The 15,361-nt window shown below is 44.9% G+C and overlaps 1 protein-coding gene across 1 annotated transcript in view; it reads left to right on the top strand.

Moving 5' to 3' along the window:
• Nucleotides 1-15,361, top strand: part of LOC132388121 (zinc finger protein 436-like) — a 329,833-nt gene that overhangs the window by 55,356 nt on the left and 259,116 nt on the right. The window lies entirely within an intron of this gene.

The following is a 15,361-nucleotide window of genomic DNA, read 5'->3' as shown; positions in this document are numbered from 1 at the left end:
GAAAGGGCAACTGAATATCATAATGATGTCTGTTTTATATTTTATTGATTTCATTAAAAAATCGACAAAGTAAAACATGAAAAATTATTTCAAATTCTTACTGAATTAAACATTGACAGAAGGAATCAATAACTGCTTCAAAATTTATATTGGAATCGAATGGTGGAGGTAAAAATTGATGATAATATAAGCAGTTGGACCAAAATTCAAAGGGGAGTTAGGCAGAGATGCGTTGCCTCACTGAAATTATTTAATATCTATAGTGAAATGATTCTCAGCGAAACAAAAGACCTGGATAGGATAAATATTGGAGGTGTTTACATCAACAATATAAGATAGCATCCTAATATCAAGTGCTGCAGAAGACCCACAAATCCCCCTGGACAAAGTAGTATAAACAAGTGCAGATTTTAGTCTAACCAAATTAGATTTTGGTAAAAAAAAATCCAAATATATAGTAATATCAAAAGAGCAGGATACTCCCAACCGCCTGAGATTTCAGCTTCACTGCAGTCTGAGAAAATTTTGATCCCAGCTGTCGAATTACCAACCTGGACTGAGGCCCGTCTACTGCCAGTTCCATATCCTCAGAGTCACCAGCCAAATATCATCACCCATACAAAGACGCTTTGGTGCTGGCGATGTGGCGTGGTGTTCGTGCCATTTTTGATACACAGACTAAGGTGGAATTGGAACCTAAAGAACCTCTGCCGGGGCCGGTGCTCAGGCTGGTTCCCTGTATAGAGGATGCGGACACACTTCAGCCTGACCCCAGCAGCTAAACCGAGCACATTTGATCACAATCTTCCTGCTATGTGGGATCTTGCCCAGCAGAGCGGGCTGCCATGTTTCCTGCAGTGTAACAGGAACAAAATGTCAAATTATAAAGTGGAAAATTATGGGAGCTCAGTATATCAGACCACATCTCTGACAGCACATTTGCTCCTGAGGCCACTGTCTCTACGCTGAGAGGCGGTGACCACAGAGCGATAAAAAGTGCAACACTTGCTGCAGCTCTGACGGGCTGTTACCCTGGAAACAAAGGATGTGGTTGTCTGAAAATAACCAAAGGAGGAAGTAACCTGAACAACAGATGCCATGAGCTCCATTATGACAAAGATTGACACTTCAGCCCGTTTGTAACAGTGAAACTAAAATTGAAATGGCTGATTTTACCCTGTTACATTCTGTATTCAATTGATCAATAAAGTATGTCTGTCTGTCTGGTAGTCCTCGATATATAAAAAAAAAAAACACCCTGGAAAAGATGCAAAACAAAACTTCAGAATGAAGACAAAGTTTGAAAGAGAGATTGCTGAAATATATCATTGCACCAATGGGATACAGACTGGACAGAGATTGAACAAGACGGTTGACATATAGCATTGAGGTGGTGGGATACAGGCTGGGCTGAGGTTGAAGAAGATGGTTGATCAGGGGTGATCTCTGATGGTCCTCCAGCAATACACAGATCCTGAAATAACAGTACGCACTAACAGATAACGGAGTCCAATATAACAAATCGAAAACAAACAGTAAGAACTTTGGTATATGTCCTTTTCTACTCTACACACTTTATCAAAGCACCGCAGAAAGTATCCCATCCCGATAATTCACATCTTCATACGGCTGCTGCTCTTCCTGTAACTGAATGAAATAACGGAGAACTGTGGACACAGCTTTGTCCAACATAGAAACCAAACTCCCCTCCATGGACCCTGTCTACACTACCTACTGCCTCAGTAAAGCAGCCAACATAACGAAAGATCCCCACAACCCTGGACAATCTCACTTCTCACCCTCCTCTCAGGTCGAAAACAAAATAAAATGGAAGCATACCACCAGATTCAAGGACAGTTTCCATTCTGCAATAAGAAGCGGACTGCATGCTCCCCAGTGTGATGAGATAGACCCCTGGCCTCACAGTCTAACAAGACCTTGCATCACATATCTACCTGCACTGCAGTTTCTCTGTAACCAGAATGAGTTACATTGAGGGTTTTTACATGCTGTTTTTGTTTTATCTTATATCACCTTAATGTATTGTTGTAAAGTGTTGATCTGTGTGGATGACACCAAAGACAATATTTCACTGTACATCAGTACATGTAAAAAATAAAGATTCCCCATTTTAATTGTGGGGAAATATTAGAAAGCTCCTTTGGAAATACGGGAGGGAGTGTACACATTTCCAAGAATCCCAGATACATGGAAAAAAACTTAATTCTCCCATTAATAGGGCCACACATCGGGAAACATTGGCTGCATGTCATCAAGTCGCGGAAATGGAAGAAAGGACGTGAGAGATCTGAATCTCAGTGTCCTGCCTGAACGGGGGAAAGATGGAACTACTCATACTCGTGGAGGAGTCTCCCGAGGGTGCCATTGCTCCGTTTAATCCTCGCTGTGTGCAATGACACAACGGGCCAAACGTCCATCTCCATTGTGCTGGAAAAAAGTAATACCATTGTCGACCACAGGCATCGATCCGGATGAAGTTTGGATCCGATATCGGGCCGGGAGATGGAGGTAAATTTCTCCGGGTACATTTTAATGGATGGGTTCAGTCTCGGCATCACCACCTCATCCCGCTCCTGGGACCAGAACACCGGGGGCTGAGCGGCGGCTCATCTCAGGCGGTTCAGTGTGAAGGTCCCATAAGCCGGACCGACTACAACAGGTTGTGTCCAGGAAGCGGGACGAGGCCGCCAGTTCGAGGAAGTTAACGGGACTCTCTGCCCGACATGAGGTCCCCCGCCCCCGGGATCGACTTCAGTACTCACCGATGGGAAATCGTCGGTTGCGTTCACCCCTAGTGACCGGCCTCAATGCTGACCAATGAGAACTTGATCAAATTGCCCTGGAGACAGCGATCGGTCCACCCGCTCCCAGCTAACGATCCGCTTCAACAGAGAACGGAACGAAAACTCCGCCCATCCAGAGACTGTGAGAGCGGGGGCGGGGCCTCGGAAGCGAAAACCTGATATACTGCAGATCTGCGTTTGGAATGGGAGCGAGAAAAAGGATCTGGTGACGGTGGATGGTCTGCCGTCTGAAACGGCGACTCTGCTCCTCGCCCCTCACACGCTGCCCGACCTACCTGCTGCATTTTACACGTTATTTCATACTTACATGAGCTACATTTTTAATTTTTCCCTCTGCATCTTCCCCGTCGCCATCCCTCCACCTCCCGGTTCTCAGAGTTACAGGTTTGATTGCCACCCCGGTCCAACACACAATTCCCACCCGAACCGGGGAGGGGAAAGAGGCGAGCAGGAAGGTGATAGGTGGTCAAGTCATGGGCTGGTCAAGGGCTGGAGATGAAAGAATCGGAGTGTTATCAACAGCAGAAAGGGAAAGAGGGGAGCCGGGGGGAAGTAATAGGCTGGTGAGCACAAATGAAAGTTCAGAGTGGAGAATAGAGAGGTGGGTGGGGGCGGAATTTGTCTTCTGGAAGGCGAATTCAATATTCATACAATCAGATTGGAGTATACCCAGATTCAAATTAAAGTGTTGCTCCTCCACCCTGAGGGCGGTCTCATCTTGTCACAAGAGGAGGCCGTTGATCGAGACCTCGGAATGGGAATCAGAATTAAAATGTTTGGCCACTGCAAAGTCCTTCTTGTGGCAGATGATGCAGAAATGCTCGACAAAACGGTCTTCCAATTTATGGCGGGTCTCACGAGTGTAATGTGGCCGCAGCGGGAGCACCGGACACAATGGATGACCCCAGTCGATTCGCAGGTGAAGTGTTGCCTTACCTGGAAGGACTGTTTGTGTCTGACTGGAGGTGAGGGAGGGAGTGTACGGGTAGGTGTAGCACTTAGGCCGTATGCAGGGATGTTTGTGGAGGAAGATTAGTGAGGAGTAATGAATGCAGAAGGGAATTGTGGAGGGAGTGATCCCTGTTTGTGACATTCTAAACAGATTTGCATAAATGCAATCCCTACATTCATTAGTTATCTCTTTATTGCAACATAAACATCATATATTCCATACAGTGGATGCTCAAGGCATCCGGACCTCCACACCGGCTCCTGAGGCCACTGACAGGCAGTGAGCAGAGAGCGATGAAAATGTTCAACACTCTGCAGCTCTGCCGGGCTGTTACCTTGGTGATGGAGGAAGTTGCTCAGTAATCTAACTGAAAATAGGAAATAAGGAATTCAACCTCACATCCTCTGAACTTCATTATGACAAAGATGAATACTGAGCTCTCAGCCATTTTGTAATGGGGAAGCTAAAATTCCAGTGGCCGTTTTAATGCTGTCTCGAGTTGCATCCTGTTAATCTGTTAGTAGTGTCATCTCTACAGAACTTCCAGCAGTGCAAAATCTGGTCCAACATCAAAACACATTGTTGGATGCGCCCTGTCTTCTATAGGATATTTACAAAGGACATCATACAATACATTGTGGTGAGAACCATTAAGTATCTTTCTTGGTTCATTTAAGTGGTTAAAATTCCTTTATATTCTTGTGTCTGCGAATAACCTATAACTATGATCAACCCCCGGCATTCGTACAGCTGCTATTCAGATCCTGCTACTGGACAGAAGGATGTTATGGAAGGTTCCCAGGTACATATAAGGTTGTGATCTCAGATCCTAGACTATCCTACTGTTGTAAACATCTTATCCCTATCACTCTATCCAGACCTTAGGATGTGATTGAGGTTTCTGTTCCCAGAATCAACACCCCTCCATTGAGAACAGCCCGAAGAAACCAAATACCCCTCATACATCAAACTTTTCATTGCAGAATCACTCTTGTGAAATTTGTACACAGCAAATGTAATGAGCACATTTCCACGAATAACGGAGAAGTTGGTGGCAGGATAATTTATTGAAAGAAACTATGTTTTCCTTACTGCCCTGTTAACGCTCACAAAATATCTCCCGATGTTTAGTGTACCTATATATGCATGGAGCCGAAATAGGATGAGAGAGATTTTCAAAGAAATCTCTGTGCCTGTGTTTAGTTGGGAATAACGAAGGCCAGTCAAGTCGTGGATTGTGCACGGTTTACACAACAGGTGCTTGCTGTCTTGGGGTGAATTAAGATGGATAGGATGGATACCCCAGGAATAGGGTAGAGACTGCAGGAGCCCTGCAGGTCTCGGATGTTGCTGGCATTTAAGGAGTAGAGTCACAGGGGTAGATTGGACAGGTTTGAAAGTGATTCCCTTAAGCACAGGAGAAAGAGGGAAGATGCTAGCAGGGGTTCCAAAACTTTTTAATACCGCGGACCCCTACCATTAACGGGAGGGCCTGTGGACCCCAGGTTGGGAACCCCTGCTAGAGTTAAAAAAAAAAAACTATGATGGTAGAAATAGTGTGAATGCAAGTAGGATTTCGCCCCTCATGTTGGGTGTGCGCATGGATTTAACGGTTAAAGCCAAAAAGTGATACATTTAACGGGATCGCAGTAGGAACTATTTCACTAGGAGGGTGGCACGAATGCGGATGCAGGTTTCAAATGCAGTATATTGGAGAAGTTTGTATGGGTACAAGGATAAGGGAGGTATTGAGGGATATGGTCTGGGTGCATGTGGATAGGTCAAGGCAGAGAATGGCACAGACTAGATGGGCCGAAATGCCTGTTTCTCTGCTGTAATAGAATGGATTACATTGTGCGCTCTACACAAGTCTATTTCCCAGTAGCCTTAAATAATTTCAACGTAATGTTCGAAAACGCTGCAAATACAAGAAACACTCTGGAGATAAAGAATATCTGTGGAGAGGGGCAAATTTAATGCTTCAGCTCCAAATCCCTGTGTCGGAATGGATTAAAACATTTTCTAATCCGATTTCAGGTCTCTAACAACTTGAATGTTTCCTTAATTTCCACCTGCTCACAGACAGACGGCAGGTGAGAATACTGATCCCGAGGTAGATAACCAACGATGCAAACAGTACATAGCTCATTCCAGATACTCACTCGCTTTGTGTGTTGGGATTACCTCTCCGGTGTCTCTGATCTCTCCGCTCTTTTGCATCTGTGCCTTTTGGTTTTGGACTCCCCAACCCTGGGGGACAATCGTTGGTATATTTGATTGGGCATCAACGGCTTTGCAGACTACGTTAGGAAAGATAGCTCTGACTGTAGCAGTGATGCCCCCCAACCCCCCCCCCCCCCCGCACCGTGCCCTAAACAATGCTTCGAGGCATCAACACAATCCAGCCACTAAAGCTACCCCTTCCGACGTTTGAACAGATTTCAATACGTACACTTATTGTCAGGGAAACGTATACGATATACATCCTGAACTTATTTTTTTCTTCGCAAACATCCATGAAAACAGAGGAGCGTCCCAAAGAATGAATGACAGAGAAATGTTAGAACCCCAAAGTCCCCCAGGCTCTCCCTCCCATGCATAAGCAGAAGAAAAGCCACAACACCCCTCCTCTGAGAGGCCGACGGGTCAGAAAACATCCCAGGCCGAGTGCTCCGGCAGTGTGGACACCAGCTCACTGATGACTTCACGGCCATCGTCAACACTTCTCTCATGAAGGTTTCACATCGGCCAGCATCATCCCTGCAACAAATAATTCTACACCGTCAGAATGAAACGACTACCACCCGGCGGAACTGCCGCCAATCATCACAAAGAGCGTGAAACGGCTGGTAATGGCACATATCAATAACTCCAATCCTGCCACACTGCTCACTCACCAATATTCTTACTTAAGGAACCGCTCTGTAACTAACTCCAACTCTACCATCTAAATACACCCCTGTGCAACTGGGTGTTAGACTACTGAAACAACCGGCTTCAGAAAGTCAGGATGTACAACCGGCCCTCACTCCTAATCATCCTCAACACAGGCTGTGTGCTGAGCCCATTGCTGTACATTCTGTTCACACATGACCGCACGGCCAAACACCCGGGGAATCACATTGTCAAGTTCGCCAAAGACACGACAATTGTGGGGTTCATCATTTATCAATGAGATGAGATATAGAGAGAAGGGCTCAAGGCCTGGTATACATTCAGCCACAAACTCACCCCACCACACACCCATTACCACGAGTTTAACATTTCCTGGCACCCACCGTATGTATAGACACTCCTGTGACTAGCGTCACTTTATGGACATACTACGAATGTTTTAAGCTATGGCATGTTTTTATATAATTCTGATATTTATCTCTGCGATTTTTGTTCCTGCATGAGATCCACAGCAACACTGATTTATGTTCCCCTTTACTGCAGTTCACTGGATTGACAATAAACAATCCTGAGTATTGAACCCTGGGGAGAATACCACGACCGCCCATATTACCTGTGCACCCTCATGAATTTATAAACTCCGACAACGTTACTCCCATTCTCCTTTGGAATAAAGATGCAGCTCAGCCAACCTCTTCCTATCACTTGGCCCTCTAGTCCAGGCAGCATCTTAGCCAATCTCTTCTGCGACCTGATAATGGCTTTCCTATTATAGTATGAAAAGAAAACACGTATTTAATTTTCGGTGTAGTCTTACCAACAATTTATATATCTACAATATAATGTCCATAGTCGAGAACTCAATGCTCTAACTGATGAAGGCCAGCATGATTAAAACCGTCATTTCCACCCTCTATACTTGCCCGTCCACTTTCAGTGAACTGTACTCTCGTACTCCCAGATCGCTCTGTTCCACAACACTCCATGACCTCCCATTCACTACACCAGTCCCACCCTGGTTTGGCAGCCAAAAATCACCATCTCTCACTTGTCCAAGTTGAAACCATTTGCCATTTCTCAGCCTATCTCTATAGCTGACTGAAGGGCCCCTTGAAATTATTTGTAACCTGTTGCAATATGAAAAACACACTTGCTAACAGTGCCAGGCACGTTCATGTCAAATCAATGGCATGAATAATGAATTACAGAGGCCCCAATACTGACACACACTTCCCACTCGTCACAGGCATCCATTCGCTAAATCCAATTTCAGTCATCACCCTCTGCTTCCTGTCATTGAACCCGGTGTGAATCCACCTCGCAAGCTCCCCGCGAATCCCACGTGACTGAACCTTCCAGATGAGCTGCCACGCAAGATCTTGTTAGAGGCTTCACCAAAGTCCATGTAGACAAAATCTCTGCCCTACGTCATCTATCTCCATCGTTACCTTTTCGGACATCTCCAGAATATTTGTGAGGTACGATGTCCCAAAATATTTGAGAGGTATGATGTCCCAAAATATTTGAGAGCTATGATGTCCCACTGGGAATTGCGGTCGGTGATTTCCCCATAACCACTGTCTAACCACCCGAGACCTCAGCTTCACAGCAGACTGAGGAAATTCCAATCCGTGCTGTAGAATTACCAGCCTGGATTGAAGTCCATATACTGTGAGTTGCATGTTCTTAGAGACTCCATCCCTACATTATAACCCAGTCACAGTTGCTTTGTTGCCGGGGATTTGCCGTTGTGTTCCTACCATTTTCGATTCACAATCTAAGGCGGGACGGGACTCTAAGGACCTTCTGCCTGCGCTGTTGTTCAGGCTGGTTGACCGGGCTGTAGATTGTGAGAGGTTATGGATACACTTCACCTTGTCTCCAGCGGCTAAACTATCTTTGATCACTGTCTTCTTGCACTGTGGGATCTTGCCCAGCACAGTTGGCTGCGATGTTTCCCTCAGGGTAGCAGAAACATAATGTAAAATTATAAAATAAAAAATGCTGGGAACTCAGTACATCCGGGTGCACCCGTGAAGGAGAAATGGTGGAAGACCCAGTTTCAGAACTGGGACTGTCCGAAATGCTGCAGATCTGCTGAATGTTTCCAGCATTCAACCATTTTACTTTAAATCTCCTGCAACAGCAGTTTCTCTTATTTTAAATGCAAAGATATTAATTGATTGGAGGGTTGCGTTTATTTAAGAAAGGCAGTAGAGATAGCCCAGGAAATTATACATCAACGAGCCTTGCTTCAGAGTTTGGTAAATTGATCGGGAAGATCCTAGAGGCAGGATTTATGGACATTTGAAGTGGCATAATATGATGAGGAATAGTCCGCATGGATTCGTCAAAGGCAGGTCGTGCCTTACGAGCCTGATTGAATTTTTTGAGGATGTGATGAAACGTATTGATGAAGGAAGAGTAGTAGATGTAGTGTATATGCATTTCAGCAAGGCATTTGATAAGGTACACCATGCAAGGCTTATTAAGAAAGTAAGGAGGCACGAGGTCCGAGGGGTCATTGCTTTCTGGATCCAGAACTGGCTTGCCAATAGAAGACAGAGTGTTGTTGTAAATGGGTCATATTCTGCATGGAGGTCGCTGACCAGTGCTGTGCCTCAAGGATCTGTTCTGGCACCACTTCTGTTCGCAATGTTTATAAATGACCTGGATGAGGAAGTGAAGGGATGGGTTAGTAAATTTGATGATGACACAAAGGTCGGGGGTGTTGTGGACAGAGTGGAGGGCTGTCCATGGTTACAGCAGGACATTGATAGGATTCAAAGCTGGGCTGAGAAGTGACAGTTGGAGTTCAACCCAGATAAGTTTGAAGTGGTTCATTTGGTAGGTCAAATATGACAACAGAATATAGTATTAATGGCGACTCATGGCAGTGTGGAGGATCAGAGGGATCTTGGGATCCGAGTTCATAGGACACTCAAAACTGGTACGCAGGTTGACTGTGGTTCAGAAGGCATGTGGTGTGTAGAACTTCATCAATCATGGGGTTGAGTTCAAGACCCAAGAGGTAATGTTACAGCTATACAGCATCCAGGTCAGACCCCACTTGGAGTACTGTGCTGAGTTCTGGTCACCTCACTACAGAGAGGATGTGGAAAACATAGAAAGGGTGCAAAAGAGATTTACAATGATTTTTCTAGATTGGGAGCAACCCTTATGGGAATAGGTTAGGTGAACTTGGTCTTTTCTTCTTGAAATGGAGGATGAGAGGTGACCTGATAGAGGTGTATTAGATGATGAGAGGCATTGATCCTGTGGGTTGTCAGAGGCTTTTTCCCAGGGCAAGTTTTAAAATGCTTGGAAGTAGGTATAGAGGCGATGTCAGGGCTCAGTTTAATTTACGCAGACAGTGGTGAGTGTGAGGAATGTGCTGCCGGCGGCTTTGGTGGATGCGGATACTTTACGGTCTTTTAAGAGACTTTTGGATAGGTATGTGAAGCTTAGAAGAGTAGAGGGCTGGTAACCCTAGGAAATCTCTAAAGTATGTTCATGTTTGGGACAACACTGTTGGCCGAAGGGTCTGTGCACTATGCTGTAGGTACTCTATGTTTCTATGCTTCTGTGTTCTCAGTTCATTCAATACAGCCAATGCTCTCAGCATCCTTTCCTCACACTATCATGCCGCTGTATTTACTCCCGAGGCCACTCTCCCTGCCCTGAGCGGCGGTGACCACAGAGCGATAAAAATGTGCAACTCTTCTTGCAGCTTTAGTGGGCCGTTACCCTGGAAACAGAGTAAGTGGCTCACCAAAAATAACCCAAAAGGGAAATAACAAACTCAACATCGTATGCTGTGAGTTTCGTTATGATAAAGTTTAACACTGCAGCCATTTTGAAATGAAGAATCTAAAATTGTGACGTCTGCTTTTGACGTGCTGCATTCAATTAATCGTCTAGTAGCTCTGGCTAACAAAAATGATCAATACTTAGCGATCAATAATATATTAACCACTGCGGTGAATATACCCAGTAACAGCCTCAATCACCATCTGTTGCAACAAACTGCTCAATTCGACAAATTAAGGGGAACATAAATCATTGTTGCTGTGGATCTCACGCAGGAACAAAAATCGCAGAAATAAATATCAGCATTATATAAAAGCATCTCATAGCTTAAAACATTGGTGATATGTCCATAAAGTGACGTTAGGCACAGGAGTATCTGTACATATGGTGAGTGCCAGGAAATGTTAAACTGGTGGTAATGAGGGTGTGGTGGGGTGAGTTTGTGGGTTGAGGTGTACCCGGCCTTGAGCCCTTCTCTCTATGTCATCTCATTGATAAGTGATGGACCCCACAACTGTCGTGATGCTGGCGAACTTGAAAATGTGATTCCTCGGGTGTTTGGACGTGCGGTCATGTGTGAACAGAGTGTACAGCAATGGGCTCAGCACACAGCCCGTGTTGAGGATGATTGGGAGTGATGAGCGGTTCTACATCCTGACTTTCTGAAGCAGGTTGTTTCAGTCCAAAACTTTATTTTTATTGATGCATTGCTGCACGTTTGAGTGTTCGGTGGGGGTTCCAGATGTTTGTTTTTGCCAGTGGTGGAGGGGGGGGGTGGTTGTTGCTTTGCTGCTGCTCATGCATGGGAGGGGTAGGTTGGGGGTGTTTTGGGGTTTTAACATTTAACTGTCATTCATTCTTTAGGGCACTCCTCTGTTTTCATGGATATTTGCGAAGAAAAATAATTTCAGGATTTATATCGTATACATTTCCCTGATATTAAATGTACCTATTGCAATCTATTCAAACGTAGGATGGGGTAGCGTTCGTGGCTGGATTGTGTTGGGTGCCTCGAAGCATTGTTCAGAGTACGGAACGTACCTAACGTAGTTTGGTGAAAAACGAATTTTTTGAAGAAGTTACGAGGAATGTTGACGAGGGTAAGGCAGTGGATGTAGTCTATATGGACTTCAGCAAAGCCTTTGACAAAGTTCCACATGGAAGGTTAGTTAAGAAGGTTCAGTCGTTAGGTATTAATGCTGGAGTAATAAAATGGATTCAACAGTGGCAAGATGGGAGATGCTAGAGAGTAGTGGTGGATAATTGTTTATCGGGATGGAGGCCGGTGACTAGTGGGGGTGCCTCAGGGATCTGTTTTGGGCCCAATGTTGTTTGTAATATACATAAATGATCTGGATGATGGGGTGGTAAATTGGATTAGTAAGTATGCCGATGATACTAAGGTTGGAGGTGTTGTGGATAATGAGGTGGGTTTTCAAAGCTTGCAGGGAGATTTATGCCGGTTAGAAGAATGGGCTGAACGTTGGCAGATGGAGTTTAATGCTGAGAAGTGTGAGGTTCTACATTTTGGCAGGAATAATCCAAGTAGAACATACAGTATAAATGGTAGGGCATTGAGGAATGCAGAGGAACAGAGATATCTAGGAATAACAGTGCATAGTTCCCTGAAGGTGGAGTCTCATGTAGATAGGGTGGTGAAGAAGGCTTTTGGAACGCTGGCCTTTATAAATCAAAGCATTGAGTACAGAAGTTGGGATGTAATGTTAAAATTCTACAAGGCATTGTTAAGGCCAAATTTGGAATATTGTGTGCAGTTCTAGTCACCGAATTATAGGAAAGATATCAATAAATTAGAGAGAGTGCAGAGACGATTTACTAGGATGTTACCTGGGTTTCAGCACTTAAGTTACAGAGAAAGGTTGAACAAGTTAGGTCTCTATTCATTGGAACGTAGAAGGTTGAGGGGGGATTTGATCGAGGTATTTAACATTTTGAGAGGGATAGATAGAGTTGACGTGAATAGGCTGTTTCCATTGAGAGTAGGGGAGATTCAAACGCGAGGACATGATTTGAGTGTTAGGGGGCAGATGTTTAAGGGAAACACGAGGGGGTATTTCTTTACTGAGAGAGTGATAGCTGTGTGGAATGAGCTTCCTGCAGAAGTAGTAGAGGCCAGTTCAGTTGTGTCATTTAAGGTAAAATTGGATAGGTATATGGACAGGAAAGGAGAGGAGGGTTATGGGCTGAGTGCGAGTAGGTGGGACTAGGTGAGATTAAGAGTTCGGCACGGACTAGGAGGGCCGAGATGGCCTGTTTCCGTGCTGTGACTGTTATATGGTTATATGGTAGTCTGCAATGCCGTTAATGCCCAGTCAAATATACCAATGATTGTTGCCCAGGGTCGGGGAGTCCGAAGCCAAAGGACCCAGATACAATAGAGCAGAGATGAGAGACACTGGAGAGGAAATCTCAACACACAGAGCGAGTGAGTGTCTGGAACGAGCAGTTCAGTGTTTGCATCGTTGGTTATCGACCCGGGGATCAGTATTCCCACCGTATTTGGAAATTCCCGCTCTTGTCGCCTGTCTGTCAGCAGCTGGAAATTAAAGGAACGATCATATTGTTAGAGACCTGAAATCAGATCAGAAAATGTTTGAAGCCATTCCGACACAGGGGGTTGGAGCTGAATCATTAACTTTGCTCCTCTCCACAGATATTCTTTATCTCCAGAGTGTTTCTTGTATTTGCAGCGTTTTAGAACATTACGTTGAAATGATTTAGTCTCCTGGGAAATAGAATTGTGTGGGACGTTCAATTTAAATTCGCTATCTTACAGCACAGAAACAGGGCTTTCGGCCCATCTAGTCTGTGTCTTCCTCTGCCTGGACCCATCCACTTGCACCCAGTCCATATCCCTCAATACCTCCCTCATCCATGTAACCATACAAACTTCTCCTATATACTACATTTGAAACCTGCATCCGCTTTCATGTCACCTTCTGAGTGAGATAGTTCCTAGTCCGATTCCCTTTAAATATTCCACTTTTTGCCCTAACACCAAGAGCACACCGAACATTAGGGGCGAAACCTATTCACCCTATTTCTACCATCATAGTTTTGTTTACCTCTAGCGGGGTTCCTAATCTGGGGTCCACAGTCCCGCCGACTGGTAGGGGTCCACCGCATGAAAAAGTTTGGGGACCCCTGCTAGCATCTTCCCTCATTCTCCTGTGCTTCAGCGAAACAATTTCTAACCTGTTCAACCTACCCCTGTAACTCTACTCCTTAAATACCGGCATCATCCGTGTCCGACAGGGCTACTGCAGTCTCTACCCTGTTCCGGGGATTTATCCATCCTAATTCACCTCAAGACTGCAAGCACCTGTTGTGTATTCCATGCACAATCCATGACCTGGCCGGCTTTCGTCATTTGTATAGTCCCTTCCTGTCTCCCAAGGAAACACAGGCACACAGAATTTGTTTAAAATATCTCCCATCTCTTTCGGCTCCATGCATTGATAGGCACACTGAACATCGGGAGATATCTTGTGACCGCCAAAGGGGCAGTAAGGAAAGGACAATTTCTCTCCATAAATTATCCTGCCACCAACTTGTATATTATTCTGGAAACGTGCTCATGACAGTTATTGTTTACAAATTTCATAATAATTATTCTGGAATGAAAAGTTTTATGTATAAGGGGCATTTGGTGTCTCTGGGCCTGTGCAAAATGGTGACTTGGGAAAAGAAATATCAATGAATTCCTGAGGACTGGATAGAGTGATAGGGACAAGAGGTTTTCAGCAGTAGGAGAGTCTAGGATCTGAGATCACAATCTCAATCTATTTATTTATACCTGGGGACCTTCTCTTCTATCCTTCTGTCCGGTAGGAGGATCTGAATATCACCTGTATCAATGCCAGGGTTGATCGTAGTTATATGTCATTTTGCAGACACGAGAATATAATGGAATTTTTAGCCACTTAATTGAACAAAAAAGGACACTTAATGGTTATCGCACAATGTATTGTGTGATATCCTCTGTAAATATCCTATACTTGACATTTGAAACAGACAGGCCGCATCCAGCAATGTGTTTTGATTCTGGAACAGCTTCTGCACTGCTGGAAGTTCTGTAGAGATGGAACTACTAACAGATTTACTGGAGGCAGCTCGAGACAGAATTAAAACAGCCATTAGAATTTTACCTTCCCCCTTACAAAATGGTTGAGTGCTCAACATTCATCTTTGTCATCATGAAACTCAGAGCATGTGAGGTTGTTCCTTATTTCCTATTTCCAGTTAGTTCTGCTGAGCCACTTCCTCCATCACCAGGGTAACTACAGAGTGTTGAACAATTTTATCGCCCCTCAGTGGTCAACAGGGATCACTCCCTCCACAATCCACTTGTTCATTCATCCCTCCTCACTAATCTTCCTCCAGATACTTATCCCTGCATACGCCTAAGTGCTACACCTACCGGTACACCCACTCCCTCACCTCCATTCAGAGTCCAAAACAGTCTTTCCAGATGAGGCAATACCTGGGCAGCATCTGTGGAGGGAAATGGACCGTCAATATTTCGGGCCAAGACCCTCCTTCTGGACTGAGAGTGGACGGGAAATAGTCAGAGAAAAGAGGTGAGGGGTGGGTACGGGGAAAGAGCTGGTAAGTGAGAGGTGGGTCCAGGTGAGAGAGAGGTGGGAAGGTGGAAATAGTGACAAGGGGTGGAATGAGAGTGGTTGGGGCAAGACGGGGATGCGGAAGATTGTATTTAATTCCACTGAGGATTACAAGAAGTTAGAGAGTAATTATTTTAGAGATTCACCAGACTGATTCCTGGAGGACGTTGAAGTCTCACTGATCGTCTTCACATAAAACAGAGGCCGGCAGATGTGTGGAGACGGAAGGGATCGAA

Source organism: Hypanus sabinus, unplaced genomic scaffold (genome assembly GCF_030144855.1).
Source record: "Hypanus sabinus isolate sHypSab1 unplaced genomic scaffold, sHypSab1.hap1 scaffold_266, whole genome shotgun sequence".
NCBI classification, from domain to species: Eukaryota; Metazoa; Chordata; class Chondrichthyes; order Myliobatiformes; family Dasyatidae; genus Hypanus; species Hypanus sabinus.
Note: the sequence above shows the minus strand (reverse complement) of the source record. Positions and strands in the feature narration are given on the sequence as shown.